The 21,204-nt window shown below is 47.9% G+C and overlaps 1 long non-coding RNA gene across 1 annotated transcript in view; it reads left to right on the top strand.

Annotated features, from left to right (window-relative positions):
- Positions 1-18,484, top strand: part of LOC147104422 (uncharacterized) — a 107,215-nt gene extending 88,731 nt beyond the window's left edge. Inside the window, exon 3 of the long non-coding RNA XR_015072392.1 lies at positions 18,183-18,484. This is a non-coding gene — a long non-coding RNA (uncharacterized LOC147104422). The remainder of the gene's footprint in view (positions 1-18,182) is intronic.
- Positions 18,485-21,204: the final 2,720 nt, after the last annotated feature.

Genomic DNA, 21,204 nt, shown 5'->3' with positions numbered 1-21,204 from the left:
TTGCACCGTGTGAAGCACCGGATTAACCGTGATCTTGAAGTCTCCACAGATGCGGTCCTTCCCCGGTTCCCCTGGCTTGTTACTCGATGAACGCTTCATGACGGGAACAATGGGCGTGGCCCACTCACTCCAGTCCACCTTAGACAGTACTCCTGAACGTTCTAGCCCTTCCAGCTCAGCTTCCACAGCAGGTCGTATCGCATAAGGTACCGGTCTGGCTTTGAAAAATTTTGGGTTTGCATGTTCTGCAATCTTGATTTTTGCCGTAATTCCTCTCAGTGTTCCCAGTTCCTGTTGGAACACCTCTTTAACCTCATCCAATATTCTGGACAATCGTTCAGGTTTGACATCTTTTTTCCCGGAATCTACCGTTATTGCTTTTAGGGAGTGCCAGTCCATATTTATTTTCCTGATCCACTCCCGTCCCAGAAGTGGTGGACCTCCCTCAGGTAGTACATATAAGTCCATTCCTTGGTGTTCTTTGCCCTTGTGTACCACCTTGACTTTTATCTTTCCGATGGGGTATACTCTTTGCCCCGTGTATGTCTGCAATACTATCTCCGTATCCCGTAGGGGAATATGTGTGAATAACCTTTTGTAATCTTGCTTATTCATGACCGTCAACGCCGATCCGGTGTCCAATTCCATCTTCACTTGGACTCCTGCTATCTGAAGTGTGACCCAGATAGTTTGTAGGTCAGCTTCCTTACTCACATTGTGAATTCTCAGACTACCCAGTTCCTTGCTGTTGGAGTCTGAATCCGAATTCTGTTCATCCGAACTCTTCTCAGCCACCTTATGTACCTTTCTGCACTTTTCCTGCGGTGACTTTTTGTTGCTGGTCTTCTTTCCTGACCGGCATACTTTAGCTATGTGACCAAGCTTGCCACATTTTCTACATTCCTGATTTTTAAACCAGCATTGGTTCTGATCGTGTGTTGTCTTTCCACAACGATAACATTTCGCTGTACCCAAAGCCATTTGATCTACGCTGAGTACCGCTGCCTTCAGCTGCATTTCCGCAGTGCCTCTCGCTGCGGCTTCGTGCGATGCTGCAATAGTGACAGCCTTATCAAGTGTAAGATCATTCTCTTCAAGCAGCCGCTTTTGTGTTCCTTCTTTCGACAATCCACACACGAATTTGTCTCTCAGTGCCTCTGTCAGTCTTTCCCCAAACTGACAGTATTTCGCTAGCTTACGCAGTTCAATTAAATACTCCGCGTTACTTTCCTCTTTCAGTTGCGTTCTCGCATAAAATTTAAATCGTTCCGCTAACATCAGCGGTGTGGGGTTCAAATGATTTCTCAGGACAGCAACAATATTAGCGAAAGCCTGATCCGCCGGTTTAGCTGGTGATAGAAGATGCTTCAATAGCCCGTATGTCTTCGCACCCATTGAGTTTAGTAAGGTTAGTGCTTTATCTTCATCTGATATTTTATTTGCCTTACAATAAATCTCTATGCGTTCTACATACGTGGCCCAATCTTCAACATCGGGATCGAAATCGTTGATGTTACCACGCTTAGGCATCCTCACAATCTTCTTGAGAAACAAAAAGAATTTTTTTTTTTTTTTTTTCCAAAATGGCGGTTTCCCGCGCTTGTCTTCTTCCCCCGCCTATGAAAATGGCGGCTTCCCGCATTTGCCTTTCTCCCCCGCTGGCTGTAATGGCGATTGCCGTATTGCTGCATTCGCCCTCCCCAGCGGTTCTCAAATCGTGCCTCCCAGCCCCTGTTGCAGTTCGGTCCTTTCCCCCGGCTGCGGCTGAGTTCTCCGCATTTTTTTAAATTTTATCCCGCGCCTCGTGGCCTCTGTAGCCGCCCGGCCTTTTTCCCCGGTCGCGGTCGAGCTCTCTCTCGACGCTGTTGCGTCTCCCAGCCCGCTTGCAGCCCGGTCTTTTACACCGGCTGCGTTTGCATTCACCACGGCTCCCGTGCCTTATGCTGCCCCAGTCTCAGCGCCTCTGGCCCCGACTTCTGTCCGGCTCTTTTCCCCGGCCGTGGTCGAGTTCTCCGCCCTTATATCCTCCGTTTTTCCCTCCCCTACTTCACAGCCAACGTGGCCGACTTGCTGCTCGTCGCGGATCGGCTTACCCACCACCGTGATAGAAGGGATGATTACTGCCTGTTGCTGATGGAAGGCTTCGTGTCAGGATTCTTCCTTGCTCTTCAGACCCGAGTCTTTTCTCAGCAGGATGATGAGGGCGGATGCCTCTTCTCGACGCCCGTTAAACTGCCTTGGATATATCTCTGCCGCAGGGTAAGATCGTCATCGTCGCCACTGTTAAGTCTGTGTGTTCTAGTTATTGTTAATAAGAATCACTGCACACAGACCACAAGAGTAAATTCAACAGGTCTTTACTAGTCGGAGGTCAGGCTGAACTGCCCAATAAATCATTACACAGCACTTATATACCGGTGTGGTCACCACCGGTATTGCAGTATACAGCAGCCAAGATAAAGTAGTGCATCTCTTAATATAGTTCTCTTAAAGGTGGAACGGTTACATACACCACAAGAACCATAAGAAATAGGAGCAGGAGTAGGCCAATCGGCCCCTCGAGCCTGCTCCGCCATTCAATAAGATCATGGCTGATCTGATCCTAATCGCCAATCTACTATCACAGAACCATCTCCTGAATCTAACAGAATTAGACACATGAAATAGGAGCAGGATCAGGCTACACAGCCCCTGGGCCCGCTCCGCTACCGATAGGGCCATGTCCGATCCGAACCTAGACTCATGTCCAAATTCCTGCCCGCTCCCCGTAACCCTTAATTCCCTTTACTTCTAGGAAACTGTCTATTTCTGTTTTAACTTTATGTAATGATGTAGCTTCTACAGCTTTTTGGGGCAGCATATTCCATGGACCTACCACCCTCTGAGTGAAGTAGTTCCTCCTCATCTCAGTTTTGAAAGAGCAGCCCCTTATTCTAAGACTATGCCCCCTAGTTCTAGTTTCACCCATCATCGGGAACATCCTCCCCGCATCCACCCGATCCAACCCCTTCACAATCTTATATGTTTCAATAAGATCGCCTCTCATTCTTCTGAACTCCAATGAGTAGAGTCCCAATCTACTCAACCTCTCCTCATATGTCCATCCCCTCATCCCCGGGATTAACCGAGTGAACCTTCTTTGTACTGACTCGAGAGCAAGTATGTCTTTTCTTAAGTATGGACACCAAAACTGTATGCAGCATTCCAGGTGCGGTCTCACCAATACCTTGTACAACTGAAGCAATACCTCCCAATTATTATATTCTACCCCCCTAGCAATGAAAGCCAACATTCCATTGGCCTTCTTAATCACTTGCTGCACCTGCATACTAACCTTTTGAGGTCGTGCACCAGGACCCCCAGATCCCTTTGTACTACAGTACTTTCCAGTTTCTTGCCATTAAGATAATAACTTACTCTACGATTTTTCCTGCCAAATTGCATAACCTCACACTTTCCAGTATTGTATTCCATCTGCCAAATCTCTGCCCACTTACTTAGCCTGTCTATGTCCCCTTGCAGGTTTTTTATGTCCTCCTCACTCATTACTTTCCCTCCCATCTTAGTATCATCTGCAAACTTTGATATGTTACACTCGGTCCCCTCCTCCAAATCGTTAATATAGATTGTAAAGAGTTGGGGACCCAGCACTGACCCCTGCGGAACACCACTAGTTACTAATTGCCAGTCTGAGAATGAACCATTTATCCCAACTCTCTGCCTTCTGTTAGATAGCCAATCCTCTATCCATGCCAGAATATTACCCCCAATCCCGTGATTTTTTATCTTAAGCAATAATCTTTTGTGTGGCACTTTGTCAAATGCCTTTTGTAAGTCTAAATACACTATGTCCACTGGTTCCCCTTTATCCACCCTATATGTTACTTCCTCAAAGAACTCCAGCAAATTTGTCAAACATGACTTCCCCTTCATAAAACCATGCTGACTTTGTCCTATTAAATGATGATTATCCAAATGTCCTGTTACTGTCTCCTTAATAATGGACGCCAAAATTTTACCTACCACAGATGTTAGGCTAACCGGTCTATAGTTTCCAGCCTTCTGTCTACTGCCCTTTTTAAATAAGGGTGTTACATTAGCACTTGTCCAGTCTGCCGGGACCTTTGCTGAGTCCAGGGAGTTTTGGAAAATTATTACCAATGCATCCACAATCCCTACCGCCACTTCCCTCAAGACCCTAGGATGTGAGCCATCAGGTCCAGATGATTTATCCGCCTTGAGTCCCATTATTTTACCGAGTACCACTTCCTTAGTGATTTTGATCGTGTTTAGCTCCTCCCCCCCTATAGCCCCCTGTTTGTCCAGTGTTGGGATATACTTAGTGTCCTCTACTGTAAAGACTGATACAAAATATTCATTCAGTGTTTTTGCCATCTCCATATTTCCCACCATTAATTTCCCAGTCTCATCCTCTAAGGGACCAACATTTACTTTAGCCACCCTTTTTCTTTTTATATAACTATAAAAACTCTTACTATCTGTTTTTATTTTTTTTGCTAATTTACTTTCATAATCTATTTTCCCTTTCTTAATCAATCTTTTTGTTATTTTTTGTTGTCTTTTAAAGTTTTCCCAATCCTCTATCCTCCCACTAGATTTGGCTACCTTATATGCCCTTGTTTTTAGTCGAATACTATCCTTAATTTCTTTACTTAGCCACGGATGGCTGTCTTTTCTTTTACACCCTTTTCTTCTCACTGGAATATATATTTTTTGGAAGTTGTAAAATAACTCCTTAAATGTACACCACTGATCATGTATCGTCTTACCCTTTAATCTATTTTCCCAATCCACTCTACTCAATTCCGCTCTCATACCTTCATAGTCTCCTTTATTCAAGCTTAGCACGCTTGTTTGAGATCCAACCTATCCACCCTCTAATTGAATATGGAATTCAACCATGTTATGGTCACTCATTCCAAGAGGATCCTTTACTAGGACATTTTTAATTAATCCTGTCTCGTTACACAGGACCAGATCTAAGGTTGCTTGCCCCCTGGTCGGTTCAGTTACATACTGCTCAAGAAACCCATCCCTAATAGACTCAATGAACTCATCCTCAAGGCAGCCCTGCCCAATTTGATTTGTCCAATTAATATGATAGTTAAAATCCCCCATAATTATAGATGTTCCCTTATTAGAAGCCTCAACTATTTCCTGATTGATACTCCGTCCAACAGAGTTGCAACTGTTCGGAGGCCTATAGACTACGCCCACTAGTGTTTTTTTCCCCTTATTATTCCTTACCTCCACCCAAACTGTTTCATTATCCTGATCTTTTGACCCAATATCATTTCTCTGTATTACAGTGATTCTTTCCTTTATTAACATAGCCATCCCACCTCCCCTTCCTTCCTGCCTGTCCTTCCTGATCGTTAAATAACCTGGTATGTTTAATTCCCAGGCATTGTCACCCTGCAGCCATGTTTCTGTAATGGCCACAAGATCATACCCATATGTAATTATTTGTGCCATTAACTCGTCTATTTTGTTACGAATGCTACGTGCATTCAGATAGAGAACTTTCAAATATGTTTTGTGACACTTAGTTCCTGCTTTTGCCCTTTTTATTACTTTACCTTTTACTCCATACCTTCTGCCCCTTCCTGACACACTCTGGTTTTTAATTTCCCCACTGCTACCTAAGTGTATGGCCTTCTCTGTTGTCATTTTTATTATTTGCTCTCTAGGAACCTCCCCCCCACTAGTTAGTTTAAAGCCCTCTCTACAGCCTAGTTATATGATCCGCCAGGACTCTAGTCCCAGCACTGGCCAAGTGAAGCACGTCCCAACGGAACAGCTCCCTCCTGCCCCAGCACTGGTGCCAGTGTCCCAGGAAGCAAAACCCATATCTCCCACACCAGTCTTTGAGCCACGCATTTAACTCTCTAATTTTATTTGTCCTAGCCAAATTTGCTCGTGGCTCAGGTAATAATCCAGAGGTTATTACCCTTGAGGTTCTGTTTTTTAATTTGACCCCTAGCTGCTCCTACTCCTTTAACAGAACCGGCTTCCTAGTCCTATCTACGTCGTTTGTACCAACATGGACCACGACAACTGGATCCACCCCCTCCCACTGCAAGTTTCTTTCCAGCCCAGAGGAGATGTCCTTAACCCTGGCACCGGGTAGGCAACACAGCCTTCGGGACTCTCGCTCTCGGCTGCAGAGAACTCTATCTATCCCCCTAATAATACTATCCCCTACCACTACAACATTTCTATTTACTCCCCCCTCTTGAATGGCCCCCCGTTCCACGGTGCTGTGGCCAGGTTGCTCATCCTCCCTGCAGTCCCTGCTCCCGTCCCCACAGGGAGTAAGAACCTCGAACCTGTTGGACAAGAGCTAGGGCTGCGGCTCCTCCAGCTCTACCTCCTGGATCCCCGTACCTGCCTCACTCGTAGTCACACCATCCTGTCCCTGACCATGGGCTACTTCTGAATTAATTAACTTCATAGGTGTGACCACCTCCTGATACACAGAGTCCAGGTACTTCTCCCCCTCCCTGATGTGTCGCAGTGTCTGAAGCTCAGACTCCAGCTCATCAACACGGAGCTGGAGTTCCTGTAGCAGCAGACACTTGTCACAGACGTAATCACTGTGAGCCTCAATGGGGTTCACTGGCTCCCACATCTCGCAACAGTAACACATCACCTGCTCCATTCTATGTAATTAATTAAATTTTTTATTGTTAGTGATGGACACCCTCTGCCTGATTTTAGATGCTAGTATCCCCTTTAATTAATTGGATTTAAATTAAATCAACCCCTCTAGTTACACCAGTTAAATGGTTTACCAACAGTCACTCTGCACCAGAAAGGCCTTATTAACTACAACCCACAGAGTTAAAGTTTGAAAAGAGCACCTAACACCCCACTTACCCTATCTCACACTTACCCTATCTCACACTTACCCAAACTCACAGCACTCTTTGATGACTTGCACTCAGTGCTTGCTCGCACTAGGACTGGTCTTTTTTACTGTTTGTTTGTTTACAGCCAAATGAGTCACCCCTGCTGATTGTTTAGAAAACTGGTTTCCACTGCCTGCTGTGCCAATTTACTCCTACTGCAGTGTAACCTTGTTTTACTCTTCTTAAACCAACAGAATCCCAAATATTTAACTTTTCCCCTTTACTTAAACTGCTTAAGTCATCTTGTCAAGAATGATTTAAGAGAAATAACAATTAAAGAACTCTCACACTTACCCAAACTCACAGCACTCTTTGATGACTCGCACTCAGTGCTTGCTCGCACTAGGAAGAGGAGGAGGATCCTGAGGTGGACATGGCACCAGCAGCGGCACATATTGGTGCCCGGGAGGCCCGAGATGGTCTCATAATGGTACGATTGAGTTAATTTCTACCAGTGCACCCATCTGGCTCTCAGACAGTGTACCAACTTCCCCCCCCACCTACTCCACCAATATCACAAAACAGGCCTAAAATGACGATACCATCCCTGTCACACACACACCCATTGCTCGAAGTTAAGTAATGTCTCACCATTCACTTCAAGTGGCAAGGCCACTTCCCAGGTAGCAGGCAAAGACGGGAAAGTGGTACAAAGAAATAAATTCAGGTGCGTCAAAAATAGAACTGAAACTTAACACTGACGTTTTGGCAAACACCTCCGTGCATACCTTTGTGCATCTACAATTGTGTCATTTTTCATTTCTGAGTGCTTCTACGAGGTGCCTCCCCTGCGGCTTCAGCAGAGGTAGAGGCAGGCTGCTCACTTCCCTGCTGTGACTGTGTAGACACTTTTGGCGGAAGTCCTCTGGGTTTTGGAGCCTATGAGGGCCCTGGCAAAGACTGCGGGCCCGATTTTCTGGATCGTGCGGGAAATGTTTGGGTTCCCCGAATGTGGAGTTCCGACCCGAAAAAAAGGTCTGCCAGCTGGATGCAATTTTCCCTCAAGTGGCCAATTAAGTTCCAGCGTGTGGGCAGCCTTGCTAATTGTCCATTTCCAGTCAGAAAGCCCCACGGTATGATGTCATCATTCGTGGTGCTTTTAAAGTGTCCAGCAAGCTTCTCCACCTCGGTAGGCTTCTCAACCACTCTTGCACAATGGCAGAGGAGCCTGCACCAGCTGCTGCCAGCGGCAGAGGCCGAGCTGCGGCCAAATTCAATGAGACGTCACTGCAGACCTTGGTGGGTGGGGTAAGGGCCCACAGGGAGGTCCTCTACCCTCGCTCAGGGAGGAAGAGGCCTCCCAAAGAGTCCAGGGCTGCCTGGATGGAGGTGGCAGCAGAGGTAAACTCTCTGGGAGTCACCCGTCGCACCTGGATGCAGTGCAGGAAGCGCTTCCATGACCTTCACCGCACAGGGAAAGCAAGTACGAAGTTCCCATCACCCTCAACCTGATCCCCATTGCCTTTCCCCAACAGCACTCAGCTTCAGCAATCTCTTCCTCCACATCCCACTTCACAGTCACATCCATGCACCCTTACCCATTCCGTATCTCTCTATGCTCACATTCACATAACTATTCCACCATCCAGTCTTGTAAATAGTTTTAATGCCATCATTTTCCTGTACATAAAAAATCTGGTGGCAGCTGCTGCAGTTATGGCGTCTGTCATTTGGCGAATGGGGATATCACATAGAGGCCTTAGGATAACTCGCAGATGTCAGCAAGCTGGTCAAATAGGTAGGAAAGTGTAGGCACGGGCCATTGCCCATGGTCAGTTAAGAAGCAGTGAGGCTGCAGTGTTTGATATACCAAGCTATGCAAATCTGCCCAGGATGAGTGCGTTCCTTGCATTCCGCCCAGCAATGTTCTCGCGCACTGGTGCCGCTGGTTGGCGGGCCTCTGCAGGATGCTCATTTCCGTCCTCCTCCTCCTCCTCCTCCTCCTCAGCATCACCCTCATCCGAGGCGGCTCTGTGAGGAGCCTCTTGGTTCTGCGGAATCGGCAAGCCACGACGCTGTGCCATGTTGTGAAGCACACAGCATACCACGACGATTTTGGAGACCCTGGCTGATGAGTACTGTAAGGCTCCACCTGATCTATCAAGGCATCTGAAGCACATCTTCAGCAATCCGATGGTTTGCTCGATAATGCATCTGGTGGTAATGTGGCTGGAGTTGTAGCGCTCCTCAGCTGGCTGGTCTCCTCAACGGCGTCATTAGCCAAGAGCGCAGGGGATATCCCTTGTCTCCAAGTAGCCATCCTTGAAGTTCGTTTGGCGGACTGAATAGCGGAGGCACAGTAGACTGGCGCAGTATGAAGGAGTCATGGCAGCTGCCAGGGAACCTGGCACAAACATGCAAAATCACCTTCTTGTGGTCACACACCAGCTGAACGTTAAGGGAGTGGAAGCCCTTGCGGTTGAGAAAAACTCCTGAATTGCGGTGGGGTGCCCTAAGTGCCACGTGTGCAGTCAATGATGCCCTGCACCCTTGGAAAGTCTGCCAGCTGAGCTAATCCAAGCGCTCGCGCCGTGACACTTGCGCGATCCCTGGTGAAATGGATGTGATTGTGCGCGAGGGCAAAGAGGGCATCGGTTACCTGCGTGATGCAAGTGTGTGCGGCCGCCTGGGAGATGCCGCTGTTGTCTGCTGCTGATCCCTGGAAGGAGCCTGAGGCATAAAAGTTGAGTGCGGTGGTGACTTTGATGGCCACTGGTAAGTAGTGTGGACCTGGTGCTCTGGGCTCCAGGTCTTACTGCAGCATTGCGCAGATGTCAGTCACAACCTCTCGCGAAAGTCGGAGCCGCTTCTGGCACTGCTGCTCAGTCATGTTGAGGTAGCTGACCCTGTGTCTGTAGACCCTGTTTGGGGGGTATCTCCTGCGCCGACAGCCTTCCATGCGCTGGCCCCTTCTGGCCTGTGCTGCCCCAGGTCGCTGAGCCGCAGCCTGCCGCTCCTGTTGGTGCTGGTGATGCTATTGCTGGAGTTGCTCCAGCCTCCTCTGCTGTTGGAGATCCTCTAATGCCAGGAAGGGAAGGAACAAAAGGCCTCCCATGCTTCTGGCAGATGCCTCCGTTAAGGATGCGCTGAGTTAGGGTGGTGAGAGGGGCTTCCCAGGAGCTCACACTGGAGAAGTGTGTGAGGCTACAACCTTCCACAGCTGTGCCTAAGCCTTCAAAAAGCTGCCCCAAGCATTCAGCAACAAGGTCCTGCAGCCTGCAAATGCTGCCTGTTTAAATCTCTTCAGTCCTGATTGACCTGCAGCTGAAAGCAAGCAAGCCAAATCTGTTCACGCCAGGTTTCATCAGCGGTGTTCCCACCAGGCATGTTTTACGTGGGGGAAGCCAGAAAATTGCAAGGGCCCTTGAAAATAGGTTTAAACATGCTAATAATTGGTCATTAGGCTCCCGCCGACCATTCCCGCCTGTGGTGGGCGGGACTGATTCGGGTCCCGCTGAAACACAGGGGCAAAAGTCGGGTGGGGCGGGGAATCGGGCGGGGGGAGTCGCGACCCCCTATTTCTGTGATTTTTGGCCCCCGCCCGCCTGAAAACCCACCCGACGGCTGGGAGAAAATCGGGGCCTGCATCTCCTGTAACTGTGCAGGGGCAGACTTGGCCATCGGGATCCAAAGAAGCATGTCAGACTCTGTCTGAGGGGGAGGTAATGGGGGAGAAGTGGGAGGACTTTGAGCAGAGCCCCCCTCTCACCATCATCCCTCTCATAGACCACCCGCACTTCCCTGCTAGCAAGGAGCTGGAGAGCACCTTGCTACACATCAGTGGGGTGATAAACACCCAAGTCTATGTTGGTATTCCCCCTGGAGATGAGTGCAATCAGAGTCTGCAAGCTGTTGTTCACAGCAAGCATGTTCTCATTTGACTAGTGCATTAACTGCTCCATGCAGGTGGTCATCCTTTCCATGGAAGAACACTTTGTTGCCATCGCCTGCGACATGGTGCTGCTCATGTTGGAGATGGACTCCTCCATTCTCTCTACAATCGCGCACATCACAGCTGGAAAAGCTGCCAGAGCCTAGAATGTGACATTGTACTCACCTTTCCTGACCTCATGAGGTCATTAAATCTCTTCCTACTCTGCACAAAGGAGCAGCTGACAACATCCCTGCTGCTCAGTTCATGGGCGATCTCCAGCCACACCCTCTTTGTTTCACTGGCTGGCCTCTTCCTGCCGTCACCAGGGAAGAGGACCTCCTTCTGTGCTCTCACTCCCTGGAGCAGGATGTCCAGGGAGGAATCTGAAAACCTGGGCAGAGTCTTCTGGTGCTGAGACTGCATTGTTGGCTATAAATGCTTGCACCCTCGCAGTCAAAGTATTGGATGTAACAGTGACAGGCACCGCTCACAACCACCTCAGACCCTCCTACAACTGTAGTGTCCGTGTATAATAAGACACAGACTGCGGAGAACGGTACAACAGGTGTTTACTCAACGTGGCTCACAGTGGAACTGAACTGTACAGATTACTACTCAGGGCTATATACAGGTGTGGTCACTGCCGGTACTGCAGTATACATGAGCTGTAAAACATAGTTCCCCACTTAAAGGTATATACATTACAATTCCTCCCCTTTTAGATTAACAATACCATAACACTCATTTAACAATTAAATATCAAACTAATTACAATTAACACTTTTAACATGCAACATTAGCTGAAAATAGTCTATTTATATATTCAGTCTTTGGGGAGGCTTCCTGATCCTTTCTGGATAGCGCCTTTCCCGAGTGTCTTGCTCTTGGTGCGGAGGCGATTCTGGCCCCCTGTCGTCGGTTGGTTCATCAGCTTCCGATGCTACTGTTTCTGGGGTAGATGCGACCTGTACGTCGGGTTCATCACCAGGTACGTATGGGCGAGGCATGGGGTTGACTTGTTCCTGTGACTCTAGGATCTGGTCAGCATGGCGTCTCACGATGCTCTCCCTAACGTCCACTGTGTACATTAGTGGGCCCTGCCGTGTGCATATCGTTCCTGGCTGCCATTTTTCTGTTCGGTAGTCGCGGGCCAAGACTGGTTGCCCTACATTGAAGCTCCTTGTTGGCTTCTCATGGATGTGCTGAAATTGCTTACTCTCAACATCTCTTCGTACGTTTGGTCTGAGCAAATCCAGGCGCGATCTTAGCCTTCGGTTAAAGAACATCATGGCTGGGGCCTGGTTGGTGACTGCATGTGTCGCATTCCGGTAGGCGAACAGGAAATTGTCCACCTTGTGCTGCAGCAGAATGTTGTCATTGTACATAGCCTTTATTGCCTTCTTAAAGGTTTGTACGAACCTCTCAGCCAATCCATTTGTGGCTGGATGATACGGGGCGGATGTGTAATGCCTTACCCCATTCTTTATCAAGAACCTCCGGAACTCTTCGGACACAAACTGTGGTCCGTTGTCGGAGCAAATCTGTTCTGGCAAGCCATTCCTGGCAAAAATGGTCCGTAGGACTGCAATAGTTTTCTCCGTGGTGGTGGAGGACATTTTGATGACCGCAGGCCATTTCGAGTGCGCATCCACGGCTATTAAAAACATTGAGTCCATGAATGGACCAGCAAAATCAATATGCACCCGTTGCCATGGAGATGAGGGCCACTCCCATGGGTGTAGAGGGGCCTGTGGTGGTGCATTTTGGACTTTATGGCATCCTGAGCAACTCTTGGTGAGGTCCTCGATTTGTTTATCGATTCCTGGCCACCACACATAAGCCCTGGCTAGGCTTTTCATTTTTACCCCTCCCAGATGACCCTCATGAAGGTCATTGAGCACTCTATCCCTTGACTTGGGTGGAATTACCACTTGGGATCCACACATCAAGGTCCCCCGGCACACTGACAGCTGTTCTCTCCTTGTCGAGAATGCTGGCAACAGTGAGTCGCCATGTGCTGGCCATCCCTTCACCGTCAAATCATATACCCGAGACAGTGTCGGGTCATTTCGGGTTTCCTTTTCGATACAAGCGTTAGTTACCGGTCGGTATTCAACTATAGTCGAATGGAATATTTCAACAGGATCCACTGCTGGTGCTTCCTCCGCAGTAGGCAGTGGCAGGCGTGATAGCCCATCAGCATTTCCATGCTGTTTCGTGCCCTTATATTCAATCTCATAGTGGTGCACCCCTAGAAAAGGTGACCATCTTTGTAGTCGTTGTGCAGTCATCACCGGAACGCCCTTCTTCAGATTAAAAATGGAGACAAGAGGCTGGTGATCCGTCAGCAAGGTGAATTTCTGCCCGTGCAGATAGTGATTGAACTTTTTCACTCCCCACACTAGGCTGAGGGCCTCCCTGTCAATCTGGGCGTAGTTACGCTCGGCTGAGGTTAGTGATCGTGACACAAAGGCTATTGGCCTCTCTGAGTCGTCCGAGAATTTGTGCAACAGCACCGCTCCAATGCCATAGGGTGACGCATCACATGCCAACCGAATTGGTAATGCTGGGTTGTAATGGGCCAATACCTCTTTCGATGTGATTAGTGTTTTGCTCTTCTGGAAAGCTCGTCTACATTCGTCACTCCACTTCCATGGCACCCCAGTTTGCAGAAGGGTGTTCAGTGGGTGTAGTATTGTAGACAAATTTGGCAAGAACTTATGGTAGTAGTTTACCAGCCCGAGGAACCTTGACTACTGCCTCAATCTTCTCTGGGGACTTATGTAACCCCTCTTTATCGATAACGTGGCCACAATACGAGATCTGCTTTCTAAAAAACTCGCATTTGGGGCGGTTAGCTTGGAGCCCATATTCCTGCAATCTAGTGAGCACCTGCTCCAGGTTGGCAAGGTGATCACTGTCATTTTCGCCCGTGACCAGGATGTCGTCCAAATAACACTGGGTCCCTGGGATCCCTTGCAGGACTTGTTCCATTGCCCTCTGCCAAATAGCCGGAGCTGATGCTACCCCGAATACCAGCCGGTTGTATTGGTAGAGACCTTTATGGGTGTTGATTGTGAGGTATTTTTTTGATGCTTCTTCTACCTCCATTTGCAGATACGCCTGGGCCAGATCAATCTTAGTGAAGCGTTTCCCTCCAGATAGCGAGGCGAAAATATCTTCAATCCGCGGAAATGGATATTGTACGATGTGAAGGACCGGGTTCACTGTTACCTTAAAGTCCCCACAGATGCGAACCTTCCTTGGTTCCCCAGGCGTGCTGCTCAACGACTTTTTCATCACAGGGACGATGGGTGTAGCCCACTCGCTCCAGTCTACCTTGGACAGTACACCTGAACGTTCCAGACTCTCCAGCTCTGCTTCGACGGCTGGGTGGATCGCATAAGGTACCGGTCTGGCCTTAAAAAATTTTGGGCTTGCGTTTTCTTCAATTTTAATCGTCGCTGTCATGCCTTTTAGCGTTCCGAGTCCTTGCTGGAATACTTCTTTCGCGTCAGTTAGGATCTTTGACAGTCGCCCAGGTGTGATGTCATCATCCTTTTTGTCAGCCACAGTCAGTGCCTGTATGGAATGCCAATCCAGTTGTATTTTCCAGATCCATTCACGTCCCAGTAATGGTGGTCCTCCATCTTGCAATACATATAGGTCTAGTTTTGGTATTTCCTTACCGTTATATATAACGGTCACCCTTATTTTTCCTTTGGGGTAGACTTTTTGCCCCGTGTACGTCTTCAAAATAATTTTTGTGTCTCTCAAGGGTATGTGTGAGAATAGCTGCTCATAGTCCCGTCGGTTTATGACTGTTAGGGCTGATCCTGTGTCCAATTCCATCTTTACCTGGACTCCTGCTATCTTGAGAGTGACCCAAATGGTTCGGTGTTCCTCCGTTGTGATCACATTATGTAGTTTCAGACAACCCAGTTCCCTGCTTTCGGAGTCGTTATCACTCTTTTGTTTGTCTGAACTATTCTCCGTCATCTTATGTACCTTCTTGTATTTTCTTTGGTAGGTTTCTTATTGCTGGTTTTCTTTCCCGACCTGCAGACTCGTGCTATGTGTCCTACTTTTCCACACTGTCTGCACACTTTGTCTTTGAACCAGCAATCATTCTGGTCGTGTGTTGTTCTGCCGCAGCGATAGCACTTCTCTGTTCCATATGACATTTTGTTTGTGCCATATTCTTGCGGTCTCTGTTGTATCTCTGCAGCGCCCCGTGCTGCTGCTTCATATGATACCGCAATGCTGTAAGCCTTTTCCAGCATAAGGTCCTTTTCAGATAAAAGCCATTTCTGGGTTCCTTCACTTTGAAGCCCACACACACACTTGTCCCTTAAGGCATCTGCCAGTCCCGCTCCAAACTGGCAGTGTTTCGATAGTTTGCGCAGTTCTGTTAAATAATCAGCATTGCTTTCATCCTTATGCTGGTTCCGTTTGTGAAACTTGAATCTTTCTGCTATCAGCAGCGGTGTGGGGTTTAAATACTCCTTTAGTATCGTTACTATGTCTTCAAAACTCTTTTCCATTGGCTTCGTTGGGGTTACTAGATTTCGTAATAAACCATACGTCTTTGCACCCATTAAATTTAACAATACCGACGCTTTCTTGTCATCTGACACCTCATTTGCCTTGCAGTACACCTCTATTCGTTCGACATATGTAGTCCAATCTTCGACTTCATTGTCAAATGCGGTGATACTGCCACTCTTCGGTATTTTGGGTGTGGTTTAAAATGGCTTCTCCCAATGGCTTAAAATGGCATCTCCCGCGCTTTCCTTCCTCCCCCGCTGCTGCCAACGCCGCTCCCGGCGGTTCTCGTGGCAATGGCGGTGCCCTGTAGGTTTCGCGCGCTTCTGCTGCGCTGCTGCCAACGCCGCTCTCGGTGGTCCTCGTGGCAATGGCGGCGTCTTGCGGGTTTCTGCACGTCTCTCTCTCCCTCTCTCCGACGCTGCTCGGCCCCTGAACACCGGCTGCACCCTGTGCGCTCTGCCCTCTCTCTCTCTCCCCCGTTGACGCTGCTCTGCCCTTTGCTGTGCCGCTCGGTCGGGCTCTAGCCCACCGCTGTCGGGAAAGGGTCTGCGCACTACCTGTTGCCAGCCCATTTCGCTGGACCACCTCAACTGGAAAGCCAAGCCTGGCTCTCGACAGCCTCCCCCGCAATTCTCGAGTCTCTGCTGGATGACTGGGCGGTTGCCCGTGGTCGACGCCTGAGTCTCTGGCCTTGACCTCCAATCCACTGATCTCCAGGAACGAATCCCCGGGAGGTGATGCGGAGTTGCAGGTAGATTCAAACTTGCCTCGTCGCCAATGTAGTGTCCGTGTATAATAAGACACAGACTGCGGAGAACGGTACAACATGTGTTTACTCAACGTGGCTCACAGTGGAACTGAACTGTACAGATTACTACTCAGGGCTATATACAGGTGTGGTCACTGCCGGTACTGCAGTATACATGAGCTGTAAAAGATAGTTCCCCACTGAAAGGTATATACATTACAACAACAACCTTCCACTCTGATGTGTGCAAGGCTCCTTGAAATAGGCGAGCTGAAGGCAGGTCGTCCGTGACATCATCAGCCCCGCTCCATTTAAGTGGCCGGGAAACCCGCATGACTCTGTCAATTGATCTCGTTAAGTTAAATACACAGTGGAGAGCGTGCTGACGGAACGTTGATGATGGCAGCTCCCTAAGCGACCCTGCCCGCAGCCCCCCCCACTCCACACACAAACCCACTCGCAGGTAAAAATTCAGCCTCGTATCTAAGTATGCAAAATGTTTTTTATGATAATAGTGTTGCTTATGGCGGGTCACAGAGGTAATGCTGTTGCAAGGGGGAGGGAAGAATGCTGGAGTGGGGAAATAATGGGGATGCCCTTCACTGCTGAAAGAATTTGGAAAGAAGTTTGTGAGGAGAGATTGGATCGATTGGGCTTGTACTCACTGGAGTTTAGAAGATTGAGAGGGGATCTCATCGAAACCTATAAAATTCTGTCAGGCCTGGACAGACTAGATGCTGGAAGGATGTTCCCGATGGTCGGGGAGTCCAGAACCAGGGGTCACAGTCTAAGGATAAGGGTTAAGCCATTTGGGACAGAAATGAGGAGGAATTTCTTCACCCAGAGAGTGGTGAACCTGTGGAATTCTCTACCACCGAAGGCAGCAGAGGTCAATACATTAAATATATTCAAGAAGGAGTTGGATATATTTCTTAAGGTTAAAGGGATCAAGGGGTATGGGGAGAAAGCAGGGACCGTGTACTGAATTTGGATGATCAGCCATGATCACATTGAATGGCGGAGCAGGCTCGAGGGGCCGAATGGCCTACTCCTGCTCCTATCTTCTATGTTTCTGTGTTTCTATGTTAGGAACCTCCCAGGTCTGAGTAAGTTATGAAGGCTCCTCTCATAACTAATTCTATGCTGTTAGCGCAACATAAGATATACTGGGCATAGAATTTCTTTGCAATCAATGGCAGATTATTTCTTGATAAACTTTCTGTGAATCACTCAATACCGTTAATCTTCTCATGAACGTCATTGCGCATTGACAACATGGAGACAGTCAGATTTATTACTGCCTGCACAAGACCAGATTCAAAATCAAAAAAACAGCTCCAACATAAAATTAAAACAGATTGTGAAACATACCAACAAGAACGTTCAAGAATATCAGCTGATCTCAAATGCTGGATCACAGTTGTTAAACTCTTTGATAAGATTAATGTCCTGTCTCCCCAAGAGAAAGGATCACTCCCAAGTACACATTATTTTGGTATGATATATCAGGAATAGTTTATCTACTAGCATTGCACTGCCAACAAAAGATTTTAATATTTAATATTTTAGTCATGAGATGATGCATATGGCTTCATGTTCTATATTGCTGTTAGTTCTATTATCCTGCATCATCACATGATCATTACTGCACCAATTGGCTCAGCACACTTGGCATATCATAGCTGGAACTTTAAAAAACTATAGGCTAGATATTATTGCCATCAGTGTTATTGTATGAAAATTGAACACATTTGTATCAACCTCCTCCATGATTTTAATAGAGGCGTTAAACTGTTTATTTCAAAGTAGTGGAGAGAAAAATTTGTTATGAGTACATTAAGTGGCACTTTGGGTAGCACAGTGGGTTAGAGTACTGTTTTTTGTGCCTTTGAGACCTGGGGTATAATCCAACTAAAACAGATGGGAAATAACTCTCCCCTCCATTCTGGTTGTGAAAATTCTAATTGAAATAACTTTGTGCAGTTTCAATCCAGTCCCCCATTGGATATGTATCAACAGTACCAAATTTCCCACAGGGTAACCTGCTCAGCAGTAATTTCTACCCTTTTATCTTTTATAGAGACAGAGGCCCTGCAATGAGCTCTATGGACAAATGTTCAAACTTGGTGCGGATGGCAGAAAGCTTCGCCTACCTCCCACAAAATTGACTGTGAAAAATGGATGTAACTGTGATGAAATATATGTCTTCATCAGCCCCTGTGTTTTACCTGCATTGTATTGTGTGTACCGCCCCCTTTTCCCCTATTGTGTGTATTGGCTCCGCCCCTGTCTTTTGTCATATAAAGGTCTCAAGAGCTGTATGAGTCATTCTGCCAGACGAATCCGATGTGGAATGACGTGCAATGTTCTTAGCGATTAAAAGCCTTCAGTTGAATCCTTTAACTTCTTGTCCTTGAGTTATTGATGGCACATCAGTATCTTCCTGATGTGTACAGCTCTAGAGCTCGGCTCATCGTTTGCAGTACAAACTCAGAAAACCGGCTTTAAAACCTATAGTTTATCTCTGGGTTCTGTTGACATTCATTAAATCATAACTAGCTGTTGCTTAATTTTATTATTTTTCCTCGGAAGGTGGCGAGGTCGGCATGGCCAGGTTTAATGCCAATCCCGAGATGCCCTGTGAAGGGTGCTGGTGGGTCCTCCTTGAACCGCTGCAGTCCTAGTGTTGATGGTGCTCCCATGATTGTATCAGGTAGGGCATTCCAGGATTTTGACCCAGCGACGATGAAGCAATGGGAATATATGGCCAAGGATCCAAATATATCAGGAAGGTGTGTGACTTCGAGGGAGACTTGAACATGATGGTGTTCCCATGATTTTGCTGCTCCTGGTAAATATGGTGAGCTGCTGCTGTGCATCCTGTAGATAGTACCCGCTGCAGGCATAGTGGGGTTGACTTTCATGTGAGCCTTTTCATTGGACGGAAGGTGGGCAGAGTGAGCCCACTATCCAGGTCTCCGGTGGCCCAAGCCCTTTTCCAGCCCATGCTAAATGAGCACTGATGGATAGGCAGCTTACCGATCAGGGGATGGGAATTCCATCGGTTCCTCTGCAGAGCCAAGCCAACAGTTGTGATTTAAAAGGACGTACCAGGCAATTGTGGAGGGGTGCAGAAGGTCTGCCATGCACTTTTTGGACCCCCAAAAATTCTTAAACTCGCTCACCCACAGCAGTCTAGGAGAGGCCTCCAGCACTCCCTTTAAAGACTGCTGGTTTGGCAGCTTTACCTACATTCTCAGTGTGTGTATGTGATAGGACCCCGATTTGTATACATTAATGAGGTTCACAGCTGCGAGTGCCACTGATGCCTGTTTCCCACCCCGCTCCAAGATTGCAGTCGGACGGAAGTCGGTGGGAAGCGAGTGGGAAGTCCCTCACTTTGATTTTGGTTTCACGACCATCCTGTTGCTGCTGAAAAATGTGGCAGCCGAGAGATTAAATCGTTCGGTCCCAGTGTGCTGGTTGTAGAGGGGGTGGATGTTGTTGATATTGGTCTGGAGTTTCCTGTCAAAGTAACAGTGAGGCTAATGGCGCTCGCTGGTATTTATGCACAAATAGACTGGAGAAGCTGGGGTTGTTCTTTTTGGAGCAGAGAATCTGATAGAGGTGTTTAAAATCATGAAGGGTTTAGATAGAGTAAGTAAAGAGAAACTGTTTCCAATGGCTGAAGGGTTGATAACTGTGGTGTATGTAACCGTTCCAACTTTAAGAGAACTATTTTAAGAGATGCACTACTTTATCTTGGCTGCTGTATACTGTAATACCGGTGGTGACCACACCGGTATATAAGTGCTGTGTAATGATTTATTGGGCAGTTCAGCCTGACCTCCGACTAGTAAAGACCTGTTGAATTTACTCTTGTGGTCTGTGTGCAGTGATTCTTATTAACAATAACTAGAACACACAGACTTAACAGTGGCGACGATGACGATCTTACCCTGCGGCAGAGATATATCCAAGGCAGTTTAACGGGCGTCGAGAAGAGGCATCCGCCCTCATCATCCTGCTGAGAAAAGACTCGGGTCTGAAGAGCAAGGAAGAATCCTGACACGAAGCCTTCCATCAGCAACAGGCAGTGATCATCCCTTCTATCACGGTGGTGGGTAAGCCGATCCGCGACGAGCAGCAAGTCGGCCACGTTGGCTGTGAAGTAGGGGAGGGAAAAACGGAGGATATAAGGGCGGAGAACTCGGCCACGGCCGGGGAAAAGAGCCGGACAGAAGTCGGGGCCAGAGGCGCTGAGACTGGGGCAGCGTAAGGCACGGGAGCCGCGGTGAATGCAAACGCAGCCGGTGTAAAAGACCGGGCTGCAAGCGGGCTGGGAGATGCAACAGCGTCGAGAGAGAGCTCGACCGCGACCGGGGAAAAAGGCCGGGCAGCTAGCGAGGCCGCGAGGCGCGGGATAAAATAAAAATAAAAAAACGCGGAGAACTCAGCCGCAGCCGGGGGAAAGGACCGGACTGCAAGAGGGGCTGGGAGGCATGATTTGAGAACCGCTGGGGAGGGCGAACGCAGCAATACGGCAATTGCCATTACAGCCAGCGGGGGAGAAAGGCAAATGCGGGAAGCCGCCATTTTCGTAGGCGGGGGAAGAAGACAAGCGCGGTAAACCACCATTTTGAAAAAAAATATATATAAATTTCTTTTTGTTTCTCAAGAAGATTGCGAGGATGCCTAAGCGTGGTAACATCAACGATTTCGATCCCGATGTTGAAGATTGGGCCACGTATGTAGAATGCATAGAGATTTATTGTAAGGCAAATAAAATATCAGATGAAGATAAAGCACTAACCTTACTAAACTCAATGGGTGCGAAGACATACGGGCTATTGAAGCATCTTCTATCACCAGCTAAACCGGCGGATCAGGCTTTCGCTAATATTGTTGCTGTCCTGAGAAATCATTTGAACCCCACACCGCTGATGTTAGCGGAACGATTTAAATTTTATGCGAGAACGCAACTGAAAGAGGAAAGCAACGCGGAGTATTTAATTGAACTGCGTAAGCTAGCGAAATACTGTCAGTTTGGGGAAAGACTGACCGAGGCACTGAGAGACAAATTCGTGTGTGGATTGTCGAAA

The sequence above is a fragment of the Somniosus microcephalus genome, chromosome 19 (assembly GCF_052327205.1).
Source record: "Somniosus microcephalus isolate GS21.2 chromosome 19, FLI_Smic_1.0, whole genome shotgun sequence".
In the NCBI taxonomy this organism is placed as follows: domain Eukaryota; kingdom Metazoa; phylum Chordata; class Chondrichthyes; order Squaliformes; family Somniosidae; genus Somniosus; species Somniosus microcephalus.
This window is presented reverse-complemented; position numbering and strand designations above follow the sequence as displayed.